The following is a 13,141-nucleotide window of genomic DNA, read 5'->3' as shown; positions in this document are numbered from 1 at the left end:
ATATTTCAGTGTATTGCAGTAATAGCTCAATACTTCACCTATTTTGTGATTTTTTTATAACATTATATTTATGCTACTGCAAGTTATTCTGAAACATCAGTAAATGTTTACTTTCAGAAGGAAAAACTGGCTTTGTAGCTTTTAGTTCTTCTAATACAAACTGATGAAGTAATTGGAATGTGTAAATTACTGGAGCAGAAATGCTAAGTCATGGCTTAAAACAGTGATTGAGCACATGGTGGGAAGGCAGGGCCAAACGAGGGGAGCTCAGGTGCATGCAATATACCTGAGTGGCCGGAAGGAGTGGAGCCAGGATGCACCCCTTCCCAGACCTCATTTAAGGGTTGGCAGTGAAGGTGAGGGTCTCTTGATGGAGATTCCTGAATGTCTGAAGCCTTCTAAAGGTAAGCAGTTTCTTTCCTTTATTTCTATTGTGTTTGAGTAAGTCCTTACTTGCTGTAGCCTGGGACCTTTCTGTACTGCTGTGGTTATTGTGCTTTCCATTGCATTACACTTATCGTGAGAAGAGGGTTAAACTGTTTTATTTGCAAATATTTGACGTTCCAGAGGTCTGAAAATATCATCTATCTCATTTTGGCATATAATTATTGTATCAAGGAACTGGCTCCCCATGGGGAGAGGTGTGTGGTTCTGTGGGTGAAAAACTGGCTTAGTGGTCAGCTCCAGAGGTTTGTGAGTGGAGTTGAACACTGTTTGTGACTGGTTATTGCTGGTATTCCACTGGGCTCAGTGGTGGGGCCCTTTTTGTTTAAAATTTTTATTTATGATCTGGATGAGCAGTTCAAACGTGCACTCAGTATGTTTGCAGATGATACCTAGTTAGGCAAGACTGTTAATTGGCTTGAGAGTGGGAAGGCTTTGAAGGCAGATCTGGATGGGTTGATTCAGTGTTCCAGGTTCAATTACACAATGTTCAACAAAGCAAGTGCTGAATGCTGCCCTTGGGCCATAACAACCCTATGCAGTCGTATCGGACTGGAAAAGGGGCTGGAAAATCGCCTAGGAGAAAAGAACCTGGGGATTCAGGTTGATAGCCAGCTGAGCATGAGCCAGCAGTGTGCCCAGGTGACTGAAAAGGCCAGTGGCATTCTGGCCTGTATCAATAGTGTGGCTATCAGAACCAGAGATGAGACTGTTCCTCTGTATGTAGCACTGGTGCGACCAGACTTTGAGCACTGTATTCAGTTTTGAGCCCTTCACTACGAAAGTAACACTAAAGAGAGGATGGTAAGGTGTTGGAACTGAATGTTCAGGGGAGTGGTGAAGTCACCATACTTGGAGGTAATTAAGACAGCTGTGAATGTGACACCAAGGGATGTGGCGTAATGATGGGACTCAGTAAGTCAAGTAAATGATTTGATTTGACGACCTTGATGGTCTTTTCCAACCTAGATAATTCTATGATTATTAAACACTTTCACTTACTTGATGACATTTCAGCCACTGGTATAAGCTGGTAGCTGAGGGCACAGTAAGTCAGATACATCTATAGAGGTGATACAAAGAGTACCAATGAGTCCCTAAAGAGGCAATGTGAATGCGAAGAACATGCTAAAAGGGAGAAAGTAAAGCAAACAGGAATAAGTTGCATTAATTCAGTCATGGTATGTATTTTCTATATCTTTCTCTTCTGTCTTCATTTAGTTTGTGATTAATTAATGCTTGTTTGCCAAATGAATTTTACGACACTTTTATTCTGGCTGCCTGTAATGACTAAGGACTTAGCTGTTGGCTGAATTCTGGTTGATAATGCAGGAGACTTTATAAACAGTGTGAATGTGATCATTTTTAAATAATTCAGAAGCCTAGGTGACACTGTATTACATGTGCAACTCAGAGGTCATAGTGAAACTAATAATCTTCATGTTCTCTTACCCTGGATAGGAATCCTTAGCTCAGCTAGTAATGACCTTGTGATCTGTAGTATGTAGCCAGGTATAGTACAGAAGCATCCTGGCCCCTTTTTCATTTCTCAATCCTCTTTAAGAAAGCAGAGACAAAGAGAAAAACCTCATGAGAATTCCCCAAGACTGGCTATTAACCTCAATGGAAGATGATTATAATGTGTATTTTCTATAGTGATTTTAATACTCGGTATGTACATTGTAATGAAAACTATTATCTGTGTATTCTGAATACAATGGTGCATAATTAAAATATTTCCTTTAAAAGTAACTATAGGTATTTATATCCTTTAAACATATTTTGCTTTATCTTTTCTCATAGCTCTAAAAAATTAAAACTTCCTCGATATGATTGTGCAAAGCAGTGACACTTATCTCTAACTTAGAGTCAACTGGAACTCATTAGGACTTCAAGCTGTATTTGTTGATACATTTTAGTTATCACTTTTGTACTTCTAATATTCTTTTCTACATGGGAACTTAACATCCTTTTTCTTTAGGTCATTTAGAGAATAGCCTGTTTTTATGCTCTATTCCACCCATCCAGAGTCATGGAAATAACACAGGAAATGCTATTTTCTGTCATGGTTGCACAAATGTGTTGTTGAAGAGTCCTGTGATGTGCTCTTTCTGAAAGAAAAGGGCTGGGTAGTCAAGTGTAGGTGATGCAGGTGGCTACAGAGAGTTGCTGAAGCACAACCTCAGGACATGAGCATTTATAGCTCCATCCATCCTGTAAATGTCGGTAGCAATTCTTAGAAGAGAAAAATGATATAATCATGTTTGTATGGCAGAGAAAATACTCTGACATATTCCACATCTCTTCCTATTGCTAAGCAGGGCTACAGCAGCCTGTCAGTCAAGAAAATGTCAGACTATGAAATGACCAATAATCCTGTCCTCCTCTGAAATATATTCAGCTTGAAAAAGCTATTGTCTAAAATAAATGATGTAAATTCTCTGAAGTTGATACTGTCCTCTTCTGAAACAAACAAAAGACACCTTCTATCTCTTATAAAACAGAAGTGGGATACTTTTGTCCTCTCTGCAGCCTCTGCGTCTCAGTGAGGATGATCATGGTAACTCAGAAATACCAGTGTAGAGCAACAGATGTGCCTCCTATCACTTGGAATATTTTTCTCTAGTTATCGTGCTACATACTTAAAAATATTTTGTTTGTCTATGGAAAACACAGTAACCTATTCTACTGAGTGAAAAAGAACAAAACTCCATCTTATGGATGGAGGGATATCAGCAGTAAGCACTCACACAGTGTAATTCTTATGACATTTTGACATTAACCTGTGAATAAATTTGAAGTATTGCTAGTAAGTGGTACTAAATGCATCTAATTTTAATGGAAGCTTAGATCTCTCCAGATCCTTTTTCATTGTGAGGTTTCAGCCATGTAGGATGGAGCCCATTAAACAGGAGCCTTGCAAAAATACTGCAGAACAGCACATTTTCTCATTACTAAGAAGTTTGGGTAAAAGTCTGGGCATTTCTTGCAGGCTGGAATCTTTTCATTCTTGGTTTTGGGGGAGGGAGAAGACAGCAGAAAAGGAGGAGGGGGAATCCTTTAATTGTTAGTGCAGGTTTTAAACTGACAAGCCTCAAAGGCAGAATACTGACTCTTTGATCTTAAAAGGGTTGTAAAAGGATGGTCTCACTAGTGTTTATTCATATATTTGCAGGTAAATGCTGATAATCTAAACTGAGTCAAAGCTGCAGAATTTAGCATAACTGATTTGCATATCAAGAGCCTCAAAATAAATACCAATTCAGAGATCTTAAATGTTGTCAAAAACTAATAATGACTTGAAATTAACTTGGGGCTTGCTTATGTAGGGAAGCCTGTGCTCAGAAAATGAAAGTGTTCATTGGCAACCAGTAGTCTAACAGACCTGCTTAATCCTCATGAAGCAGGGTGTGTGGTAGCTATAGGTATCTGCAGTTGCATATCTGGTGCTTGGAGGCACACCAAGAGCAAAGGAGCACCCATGTAGGACAGAAAAACTGAGCTGATATGCTGTGCATCCTCATTGCCAGACCCTACTGACTGAAGGCATCCTTTGGAGATAGTCTGTAGCTGATTCTAGTTAATAACAGCAAGAACTGCTTCTTGCGAGTGCTCCTCTAGATGACTTCTGTTTCTAGGCAGAGTTGTTAATTCTTGAAATATGGGTTCTTGACGAGTTGTTTCACTATTTTTGTAATTATTCATGTTTCAAATAAGGGTAGCACAGTTTCTGAATGTGTTGATTGTCTTCTGTGTCTATTTTTAGAACCTAGTTCCTGCTACTTATTTTAAAACTAATGACTTGGCATAATCTTGTGTCTGTTATTTGACTGAAAGAATGCACATCCTCTGTACTTAGAGATCCATTTGGAATCACGGATCTCTCATGCTCTCCAAAAGTCAGTGAAAACTTGTTTGTATTGTGCAGGTTCTGAGTACGCAAATGTTGCAGCTGACAAAAGGAAACATTAATAGTATTAGATCACCCATGCTACCCAACTTAATGATCTAATAGAAAATTTTAAGCTTTTTGATTTCCTAGATGGAGTGTTTAGGCCATCAAAAAGCATAAAGGAGACCAAGAAGCAATCTCCATCTCTTCCAAAATTTGCAAACTGCTTCTTTTGGTCTGACCTGATATTGTAGTGTTTCAAACAGAAGATGATTACAATCTTATGGAGTTAGGTCAACACTTCAATCTTCTTCTAGATGTTTCTGCGTATTGCTGATTTGAATTTTGCATGGACAGCAAAGGTCTGTCAGACTATGGTCAGTTCTGATCATTAGAAATATGTGAGAGGATGTCATTACTGTAAGGAAAACTTCTAATTGGCTTCTTCTGCTAGTAATTGCTTACTCAGATCCTTTTCAAGCATTGGTCGTGTAAAATCATCCTAATTTGAATGGCCCAGGGTGGTGTACCATGGTATATTATCAATATGGTACCTTGGTAATCATAAGGGGTACGCATTCTCTAGAACGCAGTCATATGAGGTGTGAATGAGTATACACTGAATCCAACTTGTGTCTTGTACTGAGATTTTTCATACAAAATTAGGCAATACCACACACCAAGCAGTAAGTTAATACCTATTTAGAAACTTAAATCCAAAAGAGTGTGGAAAAAAAAACAAGAGTCTTGTTTAGCTCTGGTGTCCCGAGTTAAAGTTTCCTGTTGGTACAGTTATGCTAAAACATAACTTTAACTGAATATTTTTAGAGTAAGAGGAGATTTTACTGATGAGTAGGCTCTTTTATAAGTTTAATAATTTTTTTTAAAAGTTGGACAGTGATTTTTAAGATTTTATAGAAATTCTGGTTTTTTCATTAGTAAGGAAGACCAAAATCCTTTCCTTTTCTGGAAGGAATTTCTGCCATCAATGGGGAGAAGTGGGAGTGCTAACAGAAGCACTCAGCACCTATCTAACACCAGCCCTGCCCTCTGATGATGGCACTGAAGTCTGACATTCTGGGAAAAACTTTTCTGCTGCTGTTGCCATAGTTCCCTGAACTCAGCACCTGCAATCCAGCTGCCTCCCCATTGCGATGACTCATTGACATTTCAACGCTCAACTTTGTCCACCTTATTGACTCTCTAACTTCCTCTCATACTGCTTTATTCTCTGGCTCTCTGCACACTTTTCCCAGTCCACTTCCACCAATCTTTTATTAGTCGGACGTCCAGGACTCATTTAACTCTGTAATTTTCATTTGCCTGTTAGGATACCTTGTGAGTGTTTTTCTAACACTCTTGCAACATCTATTTTATTCCTTCCCATCTCCTGTCCACAGAACACTGCACAGTTTGAGTATTTGCATGCCAAGGAATTTGACTTGGAAAACAAAACAAGAACCAATCAACAAGAAATCGCAATTCCTGTCATTAACAACAGTCAGCATAAACCTGCTGCTGTTGGTGCATGGTTTTAATATCCTTACTGCTTCTTGGAATACCCAAGACCTTATTGTAATATACATTTTTCATTTTGAAGATGTATATTCCACATTTTTCATAAAAAATCATATTGAATTTTCAAGTTCAGCTACTCTGTGCACAGTTGGCCATCATGTTTAAAAAAGACCATAAAAGTTACTGTTACCTCATTTGCACTAAATATTTCCTTTTAACACGTTTTGCGTGTGTGATTATCTCATTGTATTTACTGACAATTTTTGACTATGTGGATTTAGTATTTTCCAAACAAAAGCATGTTTTGAAAGGCCAGTTTGAAGCTGGCAAACTTGCATGGTATAATCCTACATGTTTTATGTACAATAGCAAATTAGGAGTTGCAAAATAGAATGAGGTTTGGAGTATAGTTTAAGATTGGATTCTGGCAAGATGTCTGCATGGCAGTTGAAATGCTATTAGATATTACATGGGCTTCATTTATATCACTGAGGGTGATAAACTTGGAGGATGCAGAAACTTGTTTAGTTTCTTGCTAATAAGGAAATGTGGGCTTAATGCAAGCCTCTAGAAGAATGCTATCTTTTAACAGTCTTATTACATATCTCAGCACTCCAAATTTTATTTCAGCTGCAGTCTGATCCTGTGTTGCACCAAACTTCTTCTGTGAAATGTCAAAATAAAAATCTCAATTTCTGTTGCATTAAGAATTCTGATCACCTCAATAAATTCTGCTCATTGGTCATACTGATGCTTCTTGGACTAAATATAACTGGGAAGACTATGAACAGCCAAATTGCTGGTTGTTCAGTCTCACTAAATGTAAGTGAATTTATAGTGTGCTGGACCTCGGGAGATTTAGTCCCATGTACTTGAGGGATTTCAACAACAAAATCTTAGGCTTTTGATCCTGCTAGTATATGCTTATCTTAAATACATGAGTAATTCTACTGACTGATCTGGGACTGCTCAAGCCCCTGAAGTTGATAGTATATATACAGGATTGTTGCCTGAATATAGGGGGAAATATTTTTGTAGGGATTTTGTATTTCAGTTCGGAAGCATTATACTTGTAAGTCCTTGTGAATTAAACTAAGACTGTATCATCAGGTTTATGGCATTGCTTCCTTTTACCATTGATGTCACAAAAAAAACCCATTAATATTGTTCCACTGTGTATGTTTTATACATTCTTTCCTAAGAAAGTGTTTGCAATAAGCTGTTTTCTCTCTTTTTCCCATAACGCTTTTTGTGACATGGCTTCCAAATTTTAATGCTTAATCTGATCTTTGAAAAGCTATAAACTCTAACAGACTTTAAACAAAGTGAGTGAATAAATTGCCAGAGAGTCCGTGGTTTGATCCCAGGAAATCCTGATTAATAGCCCTTAGTTTTAGTTAGACCACCCTGAATGCATTGTGAAAAACAGTTGACTCATTTTATGGCCATTTAGATTGCAATTTAACATACTAAATTTATACCGTTTCTTCTAAAAACACTAAATGAAGACATAAGAATTTGTATTTCTTCATATAAGACCATATGCCAAACACATTTTTTGGTCTATTTAATTCAGTCTTATAAATGTGTAATTTTGTGTATTTGCTAACCACAAAATCTATTTTTAATATTAAAAACATAATCCTAAAACAGTGCAGTTAACGAGAAAGTAATTGTGTTTAGAGTATCTTCAGTGATTTTCACAGATCAGGACTCCTGCATTTAAAAGTGGAACTATTTTGCACACGTGTTTTAGAAACTCTCCTGATAATGTCCTTGTTAGGACTTGAAAAAGTGTACAATCATGTTGGACAATAATTTGACAATCGTTTTTCCTTATTTATTATGTAGTTTATATAAAGATTATTTTAAGAACGTGGTAATCACATTGTTTTCTTTTGTAGTTGCATTACTAACTAAAGGAAATCTGTACTTACTGCTAGCCTGAATCTTGACTGTTCTAGTCAAGGTCAAGGCATAGTGCTAAATATGCTCCTTTTGTTTAAACGCCCTAGAGATATTCAGTGCTGATCATCTTACAGAAAGTTAATTCTTCCATAGGCTAGGTTTCCAGAAACTTGAATGGGTTGATCCTAGCACGCGTGTGAGAGAAGGTGATAAAATATGGGCCATGGTATGAAATAGCTGTATAAAAAGCCTCTCTCTACAAAGGAGATCAGTACGTGCACATGACCACCACAGAAAGGACTTATTTTTAATAAGAACAAAAAAATTACGGTTCTTATGGGGAGGTCACAGTATTAACAACAACAATACAGAATGCTAGAATCTTCTCTTTTGTATCTATGATGCTGTGGCAGGAGGCTGGTTATTGACAAAATGATTTGCATATTGTACAAAGTTTAACAAATCATATTGAGTAAAAAGTAAACAAAGCATATGCATAAAAACCTATGATATGTAAAAGCAATGAATAGAATGTATTTGTGTTGTCTTTGCAATACGTTTGGGAATTTTTTCTTTTCAAGAAAAAATAAATGATTTCCTACATAATAGAAAATTGAGTTTGCTATTTCTAAAATACTCTTAACACAGAAAAAGGAAACATTTTAAAATTAGTGCTTATCACAGCATCACCATCCCCCCTCAAGCTTTCCACTCTAAAATAAAAAGGGAAAAATTCTATTGTTTTCCTGGATTCACTTTGCTTGTAGTGATTGATGTAGAATTTTACTGCCATCCAATGGCAAGGACCTATTATAGCCTAAGTTAATGTCTAATGCTTTTTGATCAAATTGCAGTCTTGGGAATTTAACTTATGTAGTACGCTTAGAACTTACATCAATACATCTCTGTTCGTTACACAGTGAGAAAGAAATATGAGTACTGTTTCAATTTATTCAGTGTTTCCTAATTCAATTTAACTCTGAATTACTAATATTGTGGTACATAATTACCTAAATGAATAAATCAACCTAAGCTACTTACTAAAAAGAACATTAGAGTATAATATTAATTTTTACATGTACCTTGTCATGTTAGTTTAAAAGATTTATTTCTCTAAATTAAGAGTGTTTTCCAAGTCAGCAAAATATCCTTTTACTGAACTACTCTTCTCCATTTTACTTATTGTGTCTGGAGGCTTTAGAATTGTTATTGCAGACTAAATAATTACTTTATGACTCTCAAATGGTTATTCTTTTTTTTTTTTTTTTGAGTTTTGTTTTTTCTTTCTCTCTCTCATGTACACACAACTTAGAAAGACAATTGAATAGAAAGACGATAACCCCAAATGTCTGGATATAAATACTTTTTCCTCTGCGTTTCAAACAACTTCAGCCGGTAGTCCAGCCTAGTGGTCACTTACAGTTGTAAAAAGCAGTCTAGTATTAACACATTTATTTTCAAGCATTTCTTTGTAAGAGGAAACATTGTGTATAGGAATTAACTTTAGGTTAGGGGCAAGAATATAACGTTAAGACTCCATCTTGTATTGTTAAGAAATATTTAAAGTATTTAATCTGCTAAAGGCAAAACAAGAACAACACAACCATGCCACAAAGGGAAAAAAAAAAAATTAATGTAAAAGAGAAAAACTGAATAACATAGATGAATGAAACAAATGTGCTTCTATCTGGGAGACTCCTTGTACCATCACTTCATTAGCATTGCTCACTATTGTCTGTTATGACCAATTGATACATTCCCAGTACTTGAGCTGAAATGTTGCAGATAAGGATTTCTGTCTATGACTACCTGTTCCAAAATATATTTCATTTCAGGTGTTTGCAAAATGTTTTTGTTTCTTGTGGAAATGCAACAAGTGTTCAGCATCACACCATTTAGGAATACTTATCAGATGTTTTGTTGAACTCTTGCTAATAATTTAACAATTCTTTGGCCACTATCTTTGACTATTCCTATAGTTATACAGAAAGAATAATTTCACTACAGAACTTACTGGAGGTGCAACAAGAAAAAGAATATAGAAGAAAGTCACAGAAGGCTCAGAATTATGTCTGAAGTATCCAAGCCCTAGAAAAATTCTACATTGAAGAAAACAACTGTAAAAGTAGAACTTTCCTGTTATAACTGAAATACATTATCATTAGCGCAAAGGTTTTAGAGTGTATGTGCAGGCAAAAGAGTGCCTTGCTTTAAAAAAAAATAAATTAAAATATACTTCTGCTATTTGATAGTTTAGTGCCTTAAGAAGATAAGTATAATAGAAAAGAATGAAGAGAAAAGGAGGATCATGGGAAATGTGTAATCTATGCATTACAACTGCACTTGGAAAACAAAGCACACACTCTTTTCAGTGTTGTCATATTGAACAATTACTTACAAAATGAATTAAAATTTATCTCTACTTTTCAGTTGAAAATTTTTTCATGTCCTGCACTTGTAGTCCTCGTCTTACTAGCTGTGGGAAGGGATGATCTTTGCATGGGTCTTCGCAGGTTCAGTGGGCTGCAGCCCATAGCAAATAGGGCATTCTAACCTGTTCTGCACACAGGTGTGCATGGAGCTGGGCAAGGTATGCTTGGGCTGCACCACATCTCCCCAAGCACAAGCAGAGCTGATAAAATAGGGACTATGGAGAATACAGTGCTCAGTGTTTGTCACAGGCTACATTTGCCTCCCCTCAGCCCCTTCCCCAGAGCATGAAATATGGTGGGTTTCCCCACCCGTGACTTCTGGCCAGGACTGGAGCAGAGGCTGTGTGGTGATACAAGGCCATGCGTATGCCTCAGAGGACACTGTGTGACATAACCCTCCTTTTACTCTCCATACTTGCTAAAGCATATTCAAACTATGCACCAAAATACCTGGAAAGCACACATCCCCAAAAATGCCACCCTAATTCCTGAATAAACCACTCACAGGCGATGGACTTGTTCCCCATTTAATTTTCTCCGTGCACATTTCTGTGCACTGTATGCTCAGCAACAATCCCTTCTGTGAAGCTGCATTTCATTTCCTCTGACCACTAAAACTGTGATCTGCTTTTCTCTCCTGAAACACGTGCCACGCACAGATTTTAATTATTTAGTCATGATTTAGCATGCATGATATATGGGTATCATTATCAGTGACTGCAATCTCTCTTCTCTTCTTTTGGCTATTTAACACGAGGAAGATGCTCTTTGTTATTAACATCTGTTCATCAGGGACACAGACCTTCTCGGCATTGCTAGCACCTTCTGTTTTTGTCAGGAGAAGGGAAAGTGATCAAGAGGCTCATCAGAGCCTAATTTGGCACTGATGTGTTTTCCTTTCTCTTAGCATAGCCTAGATCTAAATCGTCCCTTAAATTGCAGTAGCTTTTAAAATACTTCTCAATAACTAGATCTGACTAGGCATAGACAGAGATGGTACAGATACAAAAAGATACAAATGTAACGTTATTTAAATGTTATGGTTGTGTGTGGGCTACAAGATGAAAAATAAGTTAATAAAAGACGTGGTAGAATTAGAAAATAAGATTAGCGAATTGCTTTAGCCGTGAAACCATCTTCTAGCTATGAAAAAATGGCTAATCTTATTTTTCCCCCACTAAGCTCATTCTGGTATTTCCACAGCCCAGTGAAGGTGTCGCAGCAGAAATGTCCCCTGTACTTTACCTTGTTATTACAGCAGGCATTTTATTAAGCCTTTCAAGGCTGGATCTTAGGCTCACAGCAAAACAAGGCTCTGGTTCTGCTCTGGCCCTCTCACTAAAGGTAAATGAAAAAGGGATTTCCACATAAGCGTTCAATTCCTAGAGCTCTGCCAGTAGCCACCAAATGTAACAACGTTTGTGCTCCAGACCAGGATCTTATTTCTGCCTTAAAGAAAGCATCAAAATCTGATCATGTAGATAAAAGAGGAAACTTCTCATGAATATACTCTACATGATTAAAACTCCAGCTCCCCATGGTTTAGACCTGGAAGACATTTTAATTATCTATCTAACATCTTGCTATTGCTGGAATTTTGACTGCAAATGTTTCTGACATAGTGTTTCATGGAATATCCTTTCCTCATACTGTGCTTTTTTATATTCCAGATGTACAGTAAACAACAAAAGCTTGTTTTATCTTTTACTCTCCATCAGATGAAAGTGAAAGATAACAAAAAAAAAAACTTTTAAAGAATAGATTTTAATCACAGAGATCCTGCTTATAATCTAAAAGTCCTATAACAGTCTCAAGTATGCTTTACCAAATAAACTCCAGTTATACATGTCTGAAAAATCTAAACATTAACATTACTGTAAATAAAATTTAAGAAATCAGCAAAGAAGTGCCTTTGAATCTTCTTCATATTGTCAGAGAAAGGTATTCAGATCTTTGAGTGGAACTGCAATTTTTGATCAACTTTGGCAAATTTCAGCCAAAAATGAGCAGCACCACAAACAAATTCTTGCAGTGAAAAACCATAAGTGTATTTTGGTTCTGAATAATAGGTATGAGCGACTCAATCACCACTGTGACTTTCCAAGTGTACTTCTCTACTGAATAATATTTCTTCTAAAAATACTTGTGAGAACCTGAGCAAAGTATCTGAAAAGTAGATTTCAAGCTTATGGTAAAATGTCTTTAAAGCTGATGTTAGTGACCATATAAAGAGTGTTTTTAAAGCATGGTGTTATGTGTATTTTGAATGAGAAAGATGAAGGAACTTGGACAGACATGATCTGTGCTGAATGTTCAAACATGTTCTAAATTACCTTTCCACTCTTTAAACTCAAACAGCTGACTAATGGCTTAGTGAATCTAGAAAGTCATCAAAAGTTATTAAACAGTATTAATGGGAAAAAGTCATACTTTTATTGTTTTCATTGTCAACCAATGTATGCCCTATTTTTATTCTTTTTCACTGCCAAGAAATATGTGCAAGCTAATAACTATGAGAAACGATATCTACATCTATTGGCTGCTGTCTCCTTTCTGTTCACCTTAGAAGAAATGGGGTTTGGAGGCTAAGTGGCTAGATCTTAGTGAGCTAGATTGTGAATCATTTGTCTCATATGCAGCAACAGCTCAGGACTCGAGTGCAACATGAGAGAAACTGCTCAGCTCCAGTACTATCTGGCTGAGTTTCCAAGGCAGGAGGTGTTGAAGCCAGTCAGATCTAACAGATGTCTTCTAAGTTGGGTTGTGCCCACTGAACTGGACACACAAAAACTCTCTTTTGTTAGATATCAGATTTCAGGATAGGCATTTGCATTGATTGACTGTCAAGTCACTCTTTCTCAGAGAATGAAGAGTTGATTCTATTTGGAGTGTTGATGGCACGTGCACACATGGCATGTGGCCCACCAGGATCTACTGCTAAACTATT

General features: G+C 36.8%; 1 protein-coding gene across 2 annotated transcripts in view; it reads left to right on the top strand.

Annotated features, from left to right (window-relative positions):
- The first annotated feature begins 345 nt into the window (after positions 1 to 345).
- Positions 346 to 13,141, top strand: part of PLSCR5 (phospholipid scramblase family member 5) — a 76,988-nt gene continuing 64,192 nt past the window's right edge. For both annotated transcript variants that reach the window (XM_052686028.1, XM_052686027.1), the window contains exon 1: positions 346 to 404. The gene's annotated coding sequence lies outside the window, so the exon portion shown is untranslated. The remainder of the gene's footprint in view (positions 405 to 13,141) is intronic.

Source organism: Tympanuchus pallidicinctus, unplaced genomic scaffold, assembly GCF_026119805.1.
Source record: "Tympanuchus pallidicinctus isolate F22 unplaced genomic scaffold, pur_lepc_1.0 scaffold22, whole genome shotgun sequence".
Lineage (NCBI taxonomy): Eukaryota > Metazoa > Chordata > Aves > Galliformes > Phasianidae > Tympanuchus > Tympanuchus pallidicinctus.
Note: the sequence above shows the minus strand (reverse complement) of the source record. Positions and strands in the feature narration are given on the sequence as shown.